At 55.7% G+C, this 18,287-nt stretch overlaps 1 protein-coding gene and 1 long non-coding RNA gene across 2 annotated transcripts in view; both read right to left on the minus strand.

Annotated features, from left to right (window-relative positions):
* Positions 1-18,287, minus strand: part of LOC121108182 (unconventional myosin-Vb-like) — a 137,047-nt gene that overhangs the window by 10,060 nt on the left and 108,700 nt on the right. The gene's annotated exons all lie outside the window — the stretch shown is intronic.
* Positions 1,509-16,850, minus strand: LOC124417478. The gene is made up of 2 exons (XR_006932311.1): positions 16,708-16,850; positions 1,509-1,583 (listed from the first exon to the last, which is right to left on the minus strand). It is a non-coding gene; the product is annotated as an uncharacterized LOC124417478 (long non-coding RNA).

Raw genomic sequence — 18,287 nt, forward strand, 5'->3', positions numbered from 1 at the left:
GGGCCTATGGGGTCTTATGGGGTCTTATGGGGCCTAAGGGGTGCTGCAGCTGCTGCTTGCGCAGCCACTCCTCCAGCTGGCTGATGTTGAACCTGGGGGGGGGGGATATGAAGGGGTTATGGGGGCTTAATGGGGTCATATGGGGGCTTATTGGGGTCTTATGGGGGCCTATGGGGGCTTATTGGGGTCTTATGGGGGTCTATGGGGGCTTATTGGGGTCATATGGGGGACTATGGGGGCTTATTGGGGTCATATGGGGGACTATGGGGGCTTTATGGAGGCCTATGGGGGTCTAAAGGGATCCTATGGGGGCTTTATGGGGGCCTATGAGGGCTATATGGGGGCCTATGGGGGCTTATTGGGGTCTTATGGGGGACTATGGGGGCCTTATGGGGGCCTATGGGGGTCTAAAGGGATCCTATGGGGGCTTTGTGAGGGCCTATGGGGGCTTATGTGGGCTTACGGGGGCTTTATGGGGTCTTATGGGGGCCTATGGGGGCTTATTGGGGTCATATGGGGGACTATGGGGGCTTTATGGGGGCCTATGGGGGTCTAAAGGGATCCTATGGGGGCTTTATGGGGGCCTATGGGGTCTTATGGGGTCTTATGGGGCCTAAGGGGTGCTGCAGCTGCTGCTTGCGCAGCCACTCCTCCAGCTGGCTGATGTTGAACCTGGGGGGGGGGGATATGAAGGGGTTATGGGGGCTTAATGGGGTCATATGGGGGCTTATTGGGGTCTTATGGGGGCCTATGGGGGCTTATTGGGGTCTATGGGGGCTTATTGGGGTCATATGGGGCTTATTGGGGGCTTTATGGGGGCCTATGGGGGTCTAAAGGGATCCTATGGGGGCTTTGTGAGGGCCTATGGGGGCTTATGTGGGCTTACGGGGGCTTTATGGGGTCTTATGGGGGCCTATGGGGGCTTATTGGGGTCTTATGGGGGACTATGGGGGCCTTATGGGGGCCTATAGGGGTCTAAAGGGATCCTATGGGGGCTTTGTGAGGGCCTTATGGGGGCTTATGGGGGCCTATGGGGGCTTATTAGGGTCATATGGGGGCCTATGGGGGTCTAAAGGGATCCTATGGAGGCCTTATGGGGTCCTATGAGGGCTTACTGTGGTTTTATGGGGGACTATGGGGGCTTTATGGGGGCCTATGCGGGCTTCTTAGGGTCTTATGGAGGCCTATGGGGGCTTATGGGGGTCCAAAGGGATCCTATGGGGGCTTTATGGGGTCCTATGGGGGTTTATTGGGGCCTATGGGGGCTTTATGGGTTTCTATGGGGGTTTACTGAGGTCTAATGGGGGCTTATGGGGACTTTATGGGGTCCTATGGGTGCCTATGGGGGCCTACTGGGGTCTTACGGGGGCCTATGGGGGCTTATTGGGGGCCTATGGGGGTGTAAAGGGATCCTATGGTGGCTTTATGGGGTGCTACGGGGGCCTATGGGGGTCTACAGGGATCCTATGGGGGCTTACTGGGGTCTTATGGGGGCCTATGGGGTCTTATGGGGTCTTATGGGGCCTAAGGGGTGCTGCAGCTGCTGCTTGCGCAGCCACTCCTCCAGCTGGCTGATGTTGAACCTGGGGGGGGGGGGGGATATGAAGGGGTTATGGGGGCTTAATGGGGTCATATGGGGGCTTATTGGGGTCTTATGGGGGCCTATGGGGGCTTATTGGGGTCTTATGGGGGTCTATGGGGGCTTATTGGGGTCATATGGGGGACTATGGGGGCTTATTGGGGTCATATGGGGCTTATTGGGGGCTTTATGGGGGCCTATGGGGGTCTAAAGGGATCCTATGGGGGCTTTGTGAGGGCCTATGGGGGCTTATGTGGGCTTACGGGGGCTTTATGGGGGCCTATGGGGGCTTATTGGGGTCATATGGGGGACTATGGGGGCTTTATGGAGGCCTATGGGGGTCTAAAGGGATCCTATGGGGGCTTTGTCAGGGCCTATGGGGGCTTAAGTGGGCTTATTGGGGTCTTATGGGGGCTTTATGGAGGCCTATGGGGACTTATTGGGGTCTTATGGAGGCCTATGGGGGCTTTATAGGGTCCTATGGGGGCTTACTGGGGTCCTATGGAGGCTTATTGGGGTCCTATGGGGGCTTACTGGGGTCTAATGGGGGCTTATGGGGGCTTTATGGGGTCCTATGGGAGCCTATGGGGGCTTATTAGGGTCTTATGGGGGCCTATGGGGGCTTTATGGGGGCTTACGGGGGCTAACTGGGGTCTTATGGGGGTCTATGGGGGCTTATTGGGGTCATATGGGGGACTATGGGGGCTTTATGGAGGCCTATGGGGGTCTAAAGGGATCCTATGGGGTCTTTGTGAGGGCCTATGAGGGCTATATGGGGGCCTATGGGGGCTTATTGGGGTCTTATGGGGGACTATGGGGGCCTTATGGGGGCCTAAAGGGATCCTATGGGGGCTTTATGGGGGCCTATGAGGGGTATATGGGGGCCTATGGGGGCTTATTGGGGTCTTATGGGGGACTATGGGGGCCTTATGGGGGCCTATGGGGGTCTAAAGGGATCCTATGGGGGCTTTGTGAGGGCCTATGGGGGCTTATGGGGGCTTATTGGGGTCATATGGGGGCCTATGGGGGTCTGAAGGGATCCTATGGGGGCTCTATGGAGGCCTATGAGGGCTTACTGGGGTTTTATGGCGGACTATGGGGGCTTTATGGAGGCCTATGGGGGTCTAAAGGGATCCTATGGGGGCTTTATGGGGTCCTATGGGGGCTTATTGGGGCCTATGGGGGCTTTATGGGGGCCTATGGGGGCTTATTGGGGCCTATGGGGGCTTTATGGGGTCCTAAGGGGGTTTACTGAGGTCTAATGGGGGCTTATGGGGGCTTTATGGGGTCCTATGGGAGCCTATGGGGGCTTATTAGGGTCTTATGGGGGCCTATGGGGGCTTTATGGGGTACTATGGGGGCTTATTGGGGTCATATGGGGGCCTATGGGGGCTTATTGGGGTCTTATGGGGGACTATGGGGGCTTTATGGAGGCCTATGGGGGTCTAAAGGGATCCTATGGGGGCTTTGTGAGGGCCTATGGGGGCTTACGGGGGCGTATTGGGGTCATATGGGGGCCTATGGGGGCCTATGGGGGTCTAAAGGGATCCTATGGGGGCTTTATGGGGTCCTATGAGGGCTTACTGGGGTTTTATGGCGGACTATGGGGGCTTTATGGAGGCCTATGGGGGTCTAAAGGGATCCTATGGGGGCTTTGTGAGGGCCTATGGGGGCTTATGTGGGCTTACGGGGGCTTTATGGGGTCTTATGGGGGCCTATGGGGGCTTATTGGGGTCTTATGGGGGACTATGGGGGTCTAAAGGGATCCTATGGGGGCTTTATGGGGGCCTATGAGGGCTATATGGGGGCCTATGGGGGTCTAAAGGGATCCTATGGGGGCTTTGTGAGGGCCTATGGGGGCTTACGGGGGCGTATTGGGGTCATATGGGGGCCTATGGGGGCCTATGGGGGTCTAAAGGGATCCTATGGAGGCCTTATGGGGTCCTATGAGGGCTTACTGTGGTTTTATGGGGGACTATGGGGGCTTTATGGGGGCCTATGGGGGCTTATTGGGGTCTTATTGGGGTCATATGGAGGCCTATGGGGGTCTAAAGGGATCCTATGGGGGCTTTATGGGGGCCTATGCGGGCTTCTTAGGGTCTTATGGAGGCCTATGGGGGCTTATGGGGGTCCAAAGGGATCCTATGGGGGCTTTATGGGGTCCTATGGGGGTTTATTGGGGCCTATGGGGGCTTTATGGGTTTCTATGGGGGTTTACTGAGGTCTAATGGGGGCTTATGGGGGCTTTATGGGGTCATATGGGGGCTTATGGGGGCCTATGGGGTACTATGGGGGCTTATTGGGGTCATATGGGGGCCTATGGGGGCTTTATGGGGGCCTATGGGGGTCTAAAGGGATCCTATGGGGGCTTTGTCAGGGCCTATGGGGGCTTATGTGGGCTTATTGGGGTCTTATGGAGGCCTATGGGGGCTTTATAGGGTCCTATGGGGGCTTACTGGGGTCTTATGGGGTCCTATGGAGGCTTATTGGGGTCCTATGGGGGCTTACTGGGGTCTAATGGGGGCTTATGGGGGCTTTATGGGGTCCTATGGGAGCCTATGGGGGCTTATTAGGGTCTTATGGGGGCCTATGGGGGCTTTATGGGGGCTTACGGGGGCTTATTGGGGTCATATGGGGGACTATGGGGGCTTTATGGAGGCCTATGGGGGTCTAAAGGGATCCTATGGGGGCTTTGTGAGGGCCTATGAGGGCTATATGGGGGCCTATGGGTGCTTATTAGGGTCATATGAGGGCCTATGGGGGTCTAAAGGGATCCTATGGAGGCTTTATGGGGGGCTATGAGGGCTTACTGGGGTCATATGGGGGACTATGGGGGCTTTATGGAGGCCTATGGGGGTCTAAAGGGATCCTATGGGGGCTTTATGGGGGCCTATGAGGGCTATATGGGGGCCTATGGGGGCTTATTGAGGTCTTATGGGGGACTATGGGGGCCTTATGGGGGCCTATGGGGGTCTAAAGGGATCCTATGGGGGCTTTGTGAGGGCCTATGGGGGCTTATGTGGGCTTACGGGGGCTTTATGGGGGCCTATGGGGGCTTATTGGGGTCTTATGGGGGACTATGGGGGCCTTATGGGGGCCTATGGGGGTCTAAAGGGATCCTATGGGGGCTTTATGGGGGCCTATGGGGGCTTATTGGGGTCTTATAGAGGCCTATGGGGCCTATGGGGGCTTTATGGGGTCCTATGGGGGCTTATTGGGGCCTATGGGGGCTTTATGGGGTCCTATGGGGGTTTACTGAGGTCTAATGGGAGCTTATGGGGTCCTATGGGAGCCTATGGGGGCTTACTGGTGTCTTATGGGGGCTTTATGGAGGCCTATGGGGACTTATTGGGGTCTCATGGAGGCCTATGGGGGCTTTATAGGGTCCTATGGGGGCTTACTGGGGTCTTATGGGGTCCTATGGAGGCTTATTGGGGTCCTATGGGGGCTTACTGGGGTCTAATGGGGGCTTATGGGGGCTTTATGGGGTCCTATGGGAGCCTATGGGGGCTTATTAGGGTCTTATGGGGGCCTATGGGGGCCTATGGGGGCTTACGGGGGCTTATTGGGGTCTTATGGGGGCTTATTGGGGTCATATGGGGGACTATGGGGGCCTTATGGGGGCCTATGGGGGTCTAAAGAGATCCTATGGGGGCTTTATGGGGGCCTATGGGGGCTATATGGGGGCCTATGGGTGCTTATTAGGGTCTTATGGGGGACTATGGGGGCCTTATGGGGGCCTATGGGGGTCTAAAGGGATCCTATGGGGGCTTTATGGGGGCCTATGGGGGCTTATTGGGGCCGATGGGGGCTTTATGGGGTCCTATGGGGGTTTACTGAGGTCCAATGGGGGCTTATGGGGGCTTTATGGGGTCCTATGGGGGCTTATTGGTGTCATTTGGGGGCCTATGGAGGCTTTATGGGGTCTTATGTGATCCTATGGGGGCTTACTGGGGTCTTATGGAGGCCTATCGGGGCTTTATGGGGGCCTATGGGGGTCTGAAGGGATCCTATGGGGGCTTTATGGGGGCCTATGAGGGCTTATTGGGGTTTTATGGGGGCCTATGAGAGCTTTATTGGGGCTTACGGGGTCCTATGGGGATTTATGGGGGCTTATGGGGCCCTATGGGAGCCTATGGGGGCTTACTGGGGTCTTATGGGGGCTTACTGGGGGGCCAACGGAGGCTTTACGGGGTCCTATGGGGGTTTATTGGGGTTTTATGGAGTCCTATGGGAGCTTATTAGGGTCTAATGGGGGCCTACGGGTGCTTTATGGGGGCCTATGTGGGCTTTATGGGCGCCTATGGGGTCCTATGGAGGCTTACTGGGGTCTTATGGAAGCCTATGGGAGCTTATTGGGGTCATATGGGGGCCTATGGGGGCTTATTAGGGTCCTATGGGGGCCTATGGGGGTCTAAAGGGATCCTATGGGGGCTTTATGGGGGCCTATGGGGGCTTATTATGGTCTTATGGGGGTTATGGGGGCTTTATGGGGGCCTATGGGGGCTTACTGGGGTCCTATGGCGGCCTATGAGGGCTTTATGGGGCCTATGTGGGCTTTATGGGGTCTTATGGGGTCCTATCGGGGCCTATGGGAGCTTTATGAGGGCCTATGGGGGCTTACTGGGTTCGTATGGGGGCTTTATGGGGTCCTATGGGGGTTTATTGGGGTTATATGGGGGCTTATGGGGGCTTTATGGGGTCCTATGGGAGCGTATGGGGGCTTACTGGTGTCTTATGGGGGCTTTATAGAGGCCTATGGGGACTTATTGGGGTCTTATGGAGGCCTATGGGGGCTTTATAGGGTCCTATGGGGGCTTACTGGGGTCTAATGGGGTCCTATGGAGGCTTATTGCGGTCCTATGGGGGCTTACTGGGGTCTAATGGGGGTTATGGGGGCTTTATGGGGTCCTATGGGAGCCTATGGGGGCTTATTGGGGTCTTATGGGGGCCTATGGGGGCTCCATGGGGGCTTACGGGGGCTTATTGGGGTCTTATGGGGGCTTATTGGGGTCATATGGGGGACTATGGGGGCTTTATGGAGGCCTATGGGGGTCTAAAGGGATCCTATGGGGGCTTTGTGAGGGCCTATGGGGGCTTATTGGGGTCTTATGGGGGACTATGGGGGCCTTATGGGGGCCTATAGGGGTCTAAAGGGATCCTATGGGGGCTTTGTGAGGGCCTTATGGGGGCTTATGGGGGCCTATGGGGGCTTATTAGGGTCATATGGGGGCCTATGGGGGTCTAAAGGGATCCTATGGAGGCCTTATGGGGTCCTATGAGGGCTTACTGTGGTTTTATGGGGGACTATGGGGGCTTTATGGGGGCCTATGGGGGCTTATTGGGGTCTTATTGGGGTCATATGGAGGCCTATGGGGGTCTAAAGGGATCCTATGGGGGCTTTATGGGGGCCTATGCGGGCTTCTTAGGGTCTTATGGAGGCCTATGGGGGCTTATGGGGGTCCAAAGGGATCCTATGGGGGCTTTATGGGGTCCTATGGGGGTTTATTGGGGCCTATGGGGGCTTTATGGGTTTCTATGGGGGTTTACTGAGGTCTAATGGGGGCTTATGGGGGCTTTATGGGGTCATATGGGGGCTTATGGGGGCCTATGGGGTACTATGGGGGCTTATTGGGGTCATATGGGGGCCTATGGGGGCTTTATGGGGGCCTATGGGGGTCTAAAGGGATCCTATGGGGGCTTTGTCAGGGCCTATGGGGGCTTATGTGGGCTTATTGGGGTCTTATGGAGGCCTATGGGGGCTTTATAGGGTCCTATGGGGGCTTACTGGGGTCTTATGGGGTCCTATGGAGGCTTATTGGGGTCCTATGGGGGCTTACTGGGGTCTAATGGGGGCTTATGGGGGCTTTATGGGGTCCTATGGGAGCCTATGGGGGCTTATTAGGGTCTTATGGGGGCCTATGGGGGCTTTATGGGGGCTTACGGGGGCTTATTGGGGTCATATGGGGGACTATGGGGGCTTTATGGAGGCCTATGGGGGTCTAAAGGGATCCTATGGGGGCTTTGTGAGGGCCTATGAGGGCTATATGGGGGCCTATGGGTGCTTATTAGGGTCATATGAGGGCCTATGGGGGTCTAAAGGGATCCTATGGAGGCTTTATGGGGGGCTATGAGGGCTTACTGGGGTCATATGGGGGACTATGGGGGCTTTATGGAGGCCTATGGGGGTCTAAAGGGATCCTATGGGGGCTTTATGGGGGCCTATGAGGGCTATATGGGGGCCTATGGGGGCTTATTGAGGTCTTATGGGGGACTATGGGGGCCTTATGGGGGCCTATGGGGGTCTAAAGGGATCCTATGGGGGCTTTGTGAGGGCCTATGGGGGCTTATGTGGGCTTACGGGGGCTTTATGGGGGCCTATGGGGGCTTATTGGGGTCTTATGGGGGACTATGGGGGCCTTATGGGGGCCTATGGGGGTCTAAAGGGATCCTATGGGGGCTTTATGGGGGCCTATGGGGGCTTATTGGGGTCTTATAGAGGCCTATGGGGCCTATGGGGGCTTTATGGGGTCCTATGGGGGCTTATTGGGGCCTATGGGGGCTTTATGGGGTCCTATGGGGGTTTACTGAGGTCTAATGGGAGCTTATGGGGTCCTATGGGAGCCTATGGGGGCTTACTGGTGTCTTATGGGGGCTTTATGGAGGCCTATGGGGACTTATTGGGGTCTCATGGAGGCCTATGGGGGCTTTATAGGGTCCTATGGGGGCTTACTGGGGTCTTATGGGGTCCTATGGAGGCTTATTGGGGTCCTATGGGGGCTTACTGGGGTCTAATGGGGGCTTATGGGGGCTTTATGGGGTCCTATGGGAGCCTATGGGGGCTTATTAGGGTCTTATGGGGGCCTATGGGGGCCTATGGGGGCTTACGGGGGCTTATTGGGGTCTTATGGGGGCTTATTGGGGTCATATGGGGGACTATGGGGGCCTTATGGGGGCCTATGGGGGTCTAAAGAGATCCTATGGGGGCTTTATGGGGGCCTATGGGGGCTATATGGGGGCCTATGGGTGCTTATTAGGGTCTTATGGGGGACTATGGGGGCCTTATGGGGGCCTATGGGGGTCTAAAGGGATCCTATGGGGGCTTTATGGGGGCCTATGGGGGCTTATTGGGGCCGATGGGGGCTTTATGGGGTCCTATGGGGGTTTACTGAGGTCCAATGGGGGCTTATGGGGGCTTTATGGGGTCCTATGGGGGCTTATTGGTGTCATTTGGGGGCCTATGGAGGCTTTATGGGGTCTTATGTGATCCTATGGGGGCTTACTGGGGTCTTATGGAGGCCTATCGGGGCTTTATGGGGGCCTATGGGGGTCTGAAGGGATCCTATGGGGGCTTTATGGGGGCCTATGAGGGCTTATTGGGGTTTTATGGGGGCCTATGAGAGCTTTATTGGGGCTTACGGGGTCCTATGGGGATTTATGGGGGCTTATGGGGCCCTATGGGAGCCTATGGGGGCTTACTGGGGTCTTATGGGGGCTTACTGGGGGGCCAACGGAGGCTTTACGGGGTCCTATGGGGGTTTATTGGGGTTTTATGGAGTCCTATGGGAGCTTATTAGGGTCTAATGGGGGCCTACGGGTGCTTTATGGGGGCCTATGTGGGCTTTATGGGCGCCTATGGGGTCCTATGGAGGCTTACTGGGGTCTTATGGAAGCCTATGGGAGCTTATTGGGGTCATATGGGGGCCTATGGGGGCTTATTAGGGTCCTATGGGGGCCTATGGGGGTCTAAAGGGATCCTATGGGGGCTTTATGGGGGCCTATGGGGGCTTATTATGGTCTTATGGGGGTTATGGGGGCTTTATGGGGGCCTATGGGGGCTTACTGGGGTCCTATGGCGGCCTATGAGGGCTTTATGGGGCCTATGTGGGCTTTATGGGGTCTTATGGGGTCCTATCGGGGCCTATGGGAGCTTTATGAGGGCCTATGGGGGCTTACTGGGTTCGTATGGGGGCTTTATGGGGTCCTATGGGGGTTTATTGGGGTTATATGGGGGCTTATGGGGGCTTTATGGGGTCCTATGGGAGCGTATGGGGGCTTACTGGTGTCTTATGGGGGCTTTATAGAGGCCTATGGGGACTTATTGGGGTCTTATGGAGGCCTATGGGGGCTTTATAGGGTCCTCTGGGGGCTTACTGGGGTCTTATGGGGTCCTATGGAGGCTTATTGGGGTCCTATGGGGGCTTACTGAGGTCTAATGGGGGCTTATGGGGGCTTTATGGGGTCCTATGGGAGCCTATGGGGGCTTATTAGGGTCTTATGGGGGCCTATGGGGGCTTTATGGGGGCTTACGGGGGCTTATTGGGGTCTTATGGGGGTCTATGGGGGCTTATTGGGGTCATATGGGGGCCTATGGGGGCTTTATGGGGGCCTATGGGGGTCTAAAGGGATCCTATGGGGGCTTTGTGAGGGCCTATGGGGGCTTATTGGGGTCATATGGGGGACTATGGGGGCTTTATGGAGGCCTATGGGGGTCTAAAGGGATCCTATGGGGGCTTTATGGGGGCCTATGGGGGTTTACTGAGGTCTAATGGGGGCTTATGGGGGCTTTATGGGGTCCTATGGGAGCCTATGGGGGCTTATTAGGGTCTTATGGGGGCTTACGGGGGCTTATTGGGGTCTTATGGGGGCTTATTGGGGTCATATGGGGGACTATGGGGGCTTTATGGAGGCCTATGGGGGTCTAAAGGGATCCTATGGGGGCTTTATGGGGGCCTATGGGGGCTTATTGGGGTCTTATGGGGGACTATGGCGTCTTAAAATGGCTTATGGGGTCTTATGGGGTCCTACGGGGTCTTACGGCGTCCTATGGGGTCTTATGGGGTCCTTTTGGGTATTATGGTGTCCTATGGGGTCCTATGGGGTCTCATGGGGTCTTTGGGGGTCTCATGGGGTCTTATGGTGTCCTATGGGGTTTTATGGGGTCCTTTTGGGTATTATGGTGTCCTATAGGGTATTACGGGGTCCTATGGGATCTTATGGGCTCTTATAGGGTCCTATGGTGTCCTATGGGGTCTTATGGGGCTCTTATGGGGTTCTATGGGGTCCTATGAGCTGTTATAGGGTCCTCTGGGGTCTTATGGGCTCTTATCGGGCCCTATGGGGTCTTATGGGGTCCTATGGGCTCTTATAGGGTCTTATGGGGTCCTACGGGCTCTTAAAGGGTCCTATGGGGTCTTATGGGGTCCTATGGGGTCTTAAGGTGGCTTATGGGGTCTTACGGGGTCCTATGGGCTCTTATAGGGTCCTATAGGCTCTTATGGGGTTCTATGGTGTCTTATGGGCTCCTCACAGGTTTCCCAACCCCATATCCCCCCCCGACCCTATAACCGCCCCCTCTGACCCCATAAGGCCCACCTGAGCTGCAGCCCGGTGCTCCAGGAGCACAGATCCTTCCTGAGCAGGAGCTTATGGGGTCTCACGGGGTCCTTATGGGGTTCTATGGGCTCTTATAGGGTCCTATGGCGTCTTATGGGGTTCTAAGGGGTCTTATGGGGTCTCATGGTGTCTTATGGGGTCCTATGGGGTTTTATGGGGTCATATGGGCTCTTATAAAGTCCTATGGGATGCTATGGGGTCTTATGGGGTCCCTTTGGATCCTATGGGGTCTTAAGGGCTCCTATGGGGTCTTATAGGGTCCTATGGGGTCTTATGGGGTCCTTTTGGGTGTTATGGTGTCCTATGGGGTCCTATGGTGTCCTATGGGGTCTCATGGGGTCCTTATGGGGTCTTTGGGGGTCTCATGGGGTCTTATGGTGTCCTATGGGGTTTTATGGGGTCCTTTTGGGTATTATGGTGTCCTATGGGGTCCTATGGTGTCCTATGGGGTCTCATGGGGTCCTTATGGGGTCTTTGGGGGTCTCATGGGGTCTTATGGGGTCTTATGAGGCTCTTATGGGGTTCTATGGGGTCCTATGAGCTGTTATAGGGTCCTATGGGGTCCTACGGGCTCTTATAGGGTCCTATGGGGTCTTATGGGGTCCTATGGGCTCTTATACGGTCCTATGGGGGCCTATGGGGTCCTATGGGGTCTTAAGGTGGCTTATGGGGTCTTATGGGGTCCTATGGGGTCTTACGGAGTCCTATGGGCTCTTATAGGGTCCTATAGGCTCTTATGGGGTTCTATGGTGTCTTATGGGCTCCTCACAGGTTTCCCAACCCCATATCCCCCCCCGACCCTATAACCGCCCCCTCTGACCCCATAAGGCCCACCTGAGCTGCAGCCCGGTGCTCCAGGAGCACAGATCCTTCCTGAGCAGGAGCTTATGGGGTCTCACGGGGTCCTTATGGGGTCCTAAGGGGTCTTATGGGGTCCTAAGGGGTCTTATGGGGTCTCATGGTGTCTTATGGGGTCCTATGGGGTTTTATGGGGTCATATGGGCTCTTATAGGGTCCTATGGGATGCTATGGGGTCTTATGGGGTCCCTTTGGATCCTATGGGGTCTTATAGGGTCCTATGGGGTCTTATGGGGTCCTACGGCGTCCTATGGGGTCCTATGGAGTCTTATGGGGTCTTATAGGGTCCTATGGGGTCCTATGGGGTCTTATGGGGTCCTTATGGGTGTTATGGTGTCCTATGGGGTCCTATGGTGTCCTATGGGGTCTCATGGGGTCCTTATGGGGTCTTTGGGGTCTTATGGTGTCCTATGGGGTTTTATGGGGTCCTTTTGGGTATTATGGTGTCCTATGGGGTCTTATGGGGTCCTATGGGCTCTTATAGGGTCCGATGGTGTCCTATGGGGTCTTATGGGGCTCTTATGGGGTTCTATGGGGTCCTATGGGCTCTTATAGGGTCCTATGGGGTCTTATGGGCTCTTATCAAGCCCTATGGGGTCTTATGGGGTCCTATGGGCTCTTATAGGGTCTTATGGGGTCCTACGGGCTCTTATAGGGTCTTATGGGGTCTTATGGGGTCCTGTGGGGTCTTAAGGTGGCTTATGGGGTCTTATGGGGTCCTATGGGCTCTTATAGGGTCCTATAGGGTCTTAAGGGGTTCTATGGTTTCCTATGGGCTCCCCTCAGGTTTCCCAACCCCATATCCCCCCCCGACCCTATAACCGCCCCCTCTGACCCCATAAGGCCCACCTGAGCTGCAGCCCGGTGCTCCAGGAGCACAGATCCTTCCTGAGCAGGAGCTTATGGGGTCTCACGGGGTCCTTATGGGGTTCTATGGGCTCTTATAGGGTCCTATGGCGTCTTATGGGGTCCTAAGGGGTCTTATGGGGTCGCATGGTGTCTTATGGGGTCCTATGGGGTTTTATGGGGTCATATGGGCTCTTATAAAGTCCTATGGGATGCTATGGGGTCTTATGGGGTCCCTTTGGATCCTATGGGGTCTTAAGGGCTCCTATGGGCTCTTATAGGTTCCTATGGGCTCTTATGGGGTCCTACGGGGTCTTACGGTGTCCTATGGGGTCCTATGGAGTCTTATGGGGTCTTATAGGGTCCTATGGGGTCCTATGGGGTCTTATGGGGTCCTTTTGGGTGTTATGGTGTCCTATGGTGTCCTATGGGGTCTCATGGGGTCCTTATGGGGTCTTTGGGGGTCTCAGGGGGTCTTATGGGGTCCTATGGGGTTTTATGGGGTCCTTTTGGGTATTATGGTGTCCTATGGGGTCCTATGGGGTCCCATGGGCTCTTATAGGGTCCTATGGTGTCCTATGGGGCTCTTATGGGGTTCTATGGGGTCCTATGAGCTGTTATAGGGTCCTATGGGGTCTTATGGGCTCTTATAGGGCCCTATGGGGTCTTATGGGGTCCTATGGGCTCTTATACAGTCCTATGGGGTCTTATGGGGTCCTATGGGGTCTTAAGGTGGCTTATGGGGTCTTATGGGGTCCTGTGGGGTCTTACGGAGTCCTATGGGCTCTTATAGGGTCCTATGGGGTCTTATGGGGTTCTATGGTTTCCTATGGGCTCCTCACAGGTTTCCCAACCCCATATCCCCCCCCGACCCTATAACCGCCCCTCTGACCCCATAAGGCCCACCTGAGCTGCAGCCCGGTGCTCCAGGAGCACAGATCCTTCCTGAGCAGGAGCTTATGGGGTCTCACGGGGTCCTTATGGGGTTCTATGGGCTCTTATAGGGTCCTATGGCGTCTTATGGGGTCCTAAGGGGTCTTATGGGGTCTCATGGTGTCTTATGGGGTCCTATGGGGTTTTATGGGGTCATATGGGCTCTTATAGGGTCCTATGGGATGCTATGGGGTCTTATGGGGTCCCTTTGGATCCTATGGGGTCTTAAAGGCTCCTATGGGCTCTTATAGGGTCTTATGGGGCCTTATGGGGTCCTACGGGGTCTTACGGCGTCCTATGGGGTCCTATGGAGTCTTATGGGGTCTTATAGGGTCCTATGGGGTCTTATGGGGTCCTTTTGGGTGTTATGGTGTCCTATGGGGTCCTATGGTGTCCTATGGGGTCTTTGGGGGTCTCATGGGGTCTTATGGTGTCCTATGGGGTTTTATGGGGTCCTTTTGGGTATTATGGTGTCCTATGGGATCTTATGGGGTCATATGGGCTCTTATAGGGTCCTATGGTGTCCTATGGGGTCTTATGGGGCTCTTATGGGGTTCTATGGGGTCCTATGAGCTGTTATAGGGTCCTCTGGGGTCTTATGGGCTCTTATCGGGCCCTATGGGGTCTTATGGGGTCCTATGGGCTCTTATAGGGTCTTATGGGGTCCTACGGGCTCTTATAGGGTCCTATGGGGTCTTATGGGGTCCTGTGGGGTCTTAAGGTGGCTTATGGGGTCTTATGGGGTCCTATGGGGTCTTACGGAGTCCTATGATCTCTTATAGGGTCCTATAGGGTCTTAAGGGGTTCTACGGTTTCCTATGGGCTCCCCTCAGGTTTCCCAACCCCATATCCCCCCCCGACCCTATAACCGCCCCCTCTGACCCCATAAGGCCCACCTGAGCTGCAGCCCGGTGCTCCAGGAGCACAGATCCTTCCTGAGCAGGAGCTTATGGGGTCTCACGGGGTCCTTATGGGGTCCTAAGGGGTCTTATGGGGTCTCATGGTGTCTTATGGGGTCCTATGGGGTTTTATGGGGTCATATGGGCTCTTATAGGGTCCTATGGGATGCTATGGGGTCTTATGGGGTCCCTTTGGATCCTATGGGGTCTTAAGGGCTCCTATGGGCTCTTATAGGGTCCTATGGGGTCTTATGGGGTCCTATGGGGTCTTATGGGGTCCTATGGAGTCTTATGGGGTCTTATAGGGTCCTATGGGGTCTTATGGGGTCCTTATGGGTGTTATGGTGTCCTATGGGGTCCTATGGTGTCCTATGGAGTCTCATGGGGTCCTTATGGGGTCTTTGGGGGTCTCAGGGGGTCTTATGGTGTCCTATGGGGTTTTATGGGGTCCTTTTGGGTATTATGGTGTCCTATGGGGTCTTACGGGGTCCTATGGGATCTTATGGGGTCATATGGGCTCTTATAGGGTCCTATGGTGTCCTGTGGGGTCTTATGGGGCTCTTATGGGGTTCTATGGGGTCTTATGAGCTGTTATAGGGCCCTATGGGGTCTTATGGGGTCCTATGGGCTCTTATAGGGTCTTATGGGGTCCTACGGGCTGTTATAGGGTCCTATGGGGTCTTATGGGGTCCTATGGGGTCTTAAGGTGGCTTATGGCGTCTTATGGGGTCCTATGGGCTCTTATAGGATCCTCTAGGCTCTTATGGGGTTCTATGGTGTCTTATGGGCTCCTCACAGGTTTCCCAACCCCATATCCCCCCCCGACCCTATAACCGCCCCCCCCGACCCCATAAGGCCCACCTGAGCTGCAGCCCGGTGCTCCAGGAGCACAGATCCTTCCTGAGCAGGAGCTTATGGGGTCTCACGGGGTCCTTATGGGGTCCTAAGGGGTCTTATGGGGTCCTATGGCGTCTTATGGGGTCCTGAGGGGTCTTATGGGGTTTCATGGTGTCTTATGGGGTCCTATGGGGTTTTATGGGGTCATATGGGCTCTTATAGGGTCCTATGGGATGCTATGGGGTCTTATGGTGTCCCTTTGGATCCTATGGGGTCTTAAGGGCTCCTATGGGCTCTTATAGGGTCCTATGGGGTCTTATGGGGTCCTACGGGGTCTTATGGGGTCCTATGGAGTCTTATGGGGTCTTATAGGGTCCTATGGGGTCTTATGGGGTCCTTATGGGTGTTATGGTGTCCTATGGGGTCCTATGGTGTCCTATGGGGTCTCATGGGGTCCTTATGGGATCTTTGGGGGTCTCATGGGGTCTTATGGTGTCCTATGGGGTTTTATGGGGTCCTTTTGGGTCCGATGGTGTCCTATGGGGTCTTATGGGGCTCTTATGGGGTTCTATGGGGTCCTATGGGCTCTTATAGGGTCCTATGGCGTCTTATGGGGTCTCATGGTGTCTTATGGGGTCCTATGGGGTTTTAGGGGGTCATATGGGCTCTTATAGGGTCCTATGGGATGCTATGGGGTCTTATGGTGTCCCTTTGGATCCTATGGGGTCTTAAGGGCTCCTATGGGCTCTTATAGGGTCCTATGGGGTCTTATGGGGTCCTACGGCGTCCTATGGGGTCCTATGGAGTCTTATGGGGTCTTATAGGGTCCTATGGGGTCTTATGGGGTCCTTATGGGTGTTATGGTGTCCTATGGGGTCCTATGGTGTCCTATGGGGTCTCATGGGGTCCTTATGGGGTCTTTGGGGTCTTATGGTGTCCTATGGGGTTTCATGGGGTCCTTTTGGGTATTATGGTGTCCTATGGGGTCTTATGGGGTCATATGGGCTCTTATAGGGTCCTATGGTGTCCTGTGGGGTCTTATGGGGCTCTTATGGGGTTCTATGGGGTCCTATGAGCTGTTATAGGGTCCTCTGGGGTCTTATGGGCTCTTATAGGGTCTTATGGGGTCCTACGGGCTCTTATAGGGTCCTATGGGGTCTTATGGGGTCCTGTGGGGTCTTAAGGTGGCTTATGGGGTCTTATGGGGTCCTATGGGGTCTTACGGAGTCCTATGGGCTCTTATAGGGTCCTATAGGGTCTTAAGGGGTTCTACGGTTTCCTATGGGCTCCCCTCAGGTTTCCCAACCCCATATCCCCCCCCGACCCTATAACCGCCCCCTCTGACCCCATAAGGCCCACCTGAGCTGCAGCCCGGTGCTCCAGGAGCACAGATCCTTCCTGAGCAGGAGGTGATTTAGGGCCCAGGCGGTGACCCTATAGAAGAGGTGCCTGAAGAGTTGTAGGACGAGCTGCGGTTCCAGGCCGTGCTCCCCCGTCACCCTACACACGGCGTCCAGCCGCCCTATAAGGCCGCCCAGGCTGTGGGATGGACTTCGCCTTTGGGGTCGGCGCCCCACGGCCTGCAGACCCCATAAGGTTTGGGATTCCAGCACGGCCGGCACTGCGGGGGGGAGAAGACGGGGTTATGGGGTTCTGTTGGGGTTTATGGGGTCCTATTGGGGTCTTATGGGGTTGTATGGGGTCCTATGGGGGCTTATGGGGGCCTATGGGGTCCTATTGGGGTCTTATGGGGTTGTATGGGGTCCTATTGGGGCTTATGGGGGCTCTATGGGGTCCTATGGGGTCCTATTGGCATCTTATGGGGTTGTATGGGGTCCTATTGGGGCTTATGGGGGCTCTATGGGGTCCTATGGGGCTCTATGGGGGCTCTATGGGGGCCTATGGGGTCCTATTGGGCTCTATGGAGGGTTATGGGGTCTTATGGGGTCTTATGGGGGATTTATGAAGGCCTATGGGGGCTTTATGGGGTCTTATGGGGTCTGATGGGGTTCTACTGGGGTTTATGGGGTCTTATGGGGTCTTATGGGGGCCTATGGGGTCCTATGGGGGCTTTATGGGGTCCTATGCGGTCCTATTGGGCTCTATGGGGGGTTATGGGGTCTTATGGGGTATTTATGAAGGCCTATGGGGGCTTTATGGGGTCTTATGTGGGCCTATGGGGTCTTATGGGGGATTTATGGGGTCCTATGGGCTTCTAGGGGTCCTATGGGGTCTTATGGCGGATTTATGGGGTCCTATGGGGTCTTATGGGGTCCTATGGGGGCTTTATGGGGTCCTATGGAGTCCTATTGCGGTTTATGGGATCTTATGGGGTCCTATGGGGGCTCTATGGGGTCCTGTGTGGTCCTATGGGGTCCTATTGGGCTTTATGGGGTCTTATGAAGGCCTATGGGGTCCTATGGGGTCCTATGCAGTCTTATGGGGTCTTACGGGGGATTTATGGGGTCCTATGGGATCCTATTGGGGTTTATGGGGTCCTATGGGGGCTCTATGCTGTCCTATGGGGTCCTATGGGGTCTTATGAGGGCTTATGGGATCCTATGGGGTCCTATGGGGCCTTAGGAGGGCTTATGGGGGATGTATGGGGTCCTCCAGGCCGTGCTCCCCCGTCACCCTACACACGGCGTCCAGCCGCCCTATAAGGCCGCCCAGGCTGTGGGATGGACTTCGCCTTTGGGGTCGGCGCCCCACGGCCTGCAGACCCCATAAGGTTTGGGATTCCAGCACGGCCGGCACTGCGGGGGGGAGAATGTTATGGGGTTATGGGGTTCTATTAAGGTTTATGGGGTCCTATGGGGGCTTATGGGGTCCTATTGGGCTGTATGGGGTCCTATGGGGGTTTATGGGGTCCTACTGGGCTGGATGGGGGCTCTATGGGGTCCTATGGGGGCTCTATGGGCGCCTATGGGGGCCTATCG

Source organism: Gallus gallus, chromosome W, assembly GCF_016699485.2.
Source record: "Gallus gallus isolate bGalGal1 chromosome W, bGalGal1.mat.broiler.GRCg7b, whole genome shotgun sequence".
In the NCBI taxonomy this organism is placed as follows: Eukaryota; Metazoa; Chordata; class Aves; order Galliformes; family Phasianidae; genus Gallus; species Gallus gallus.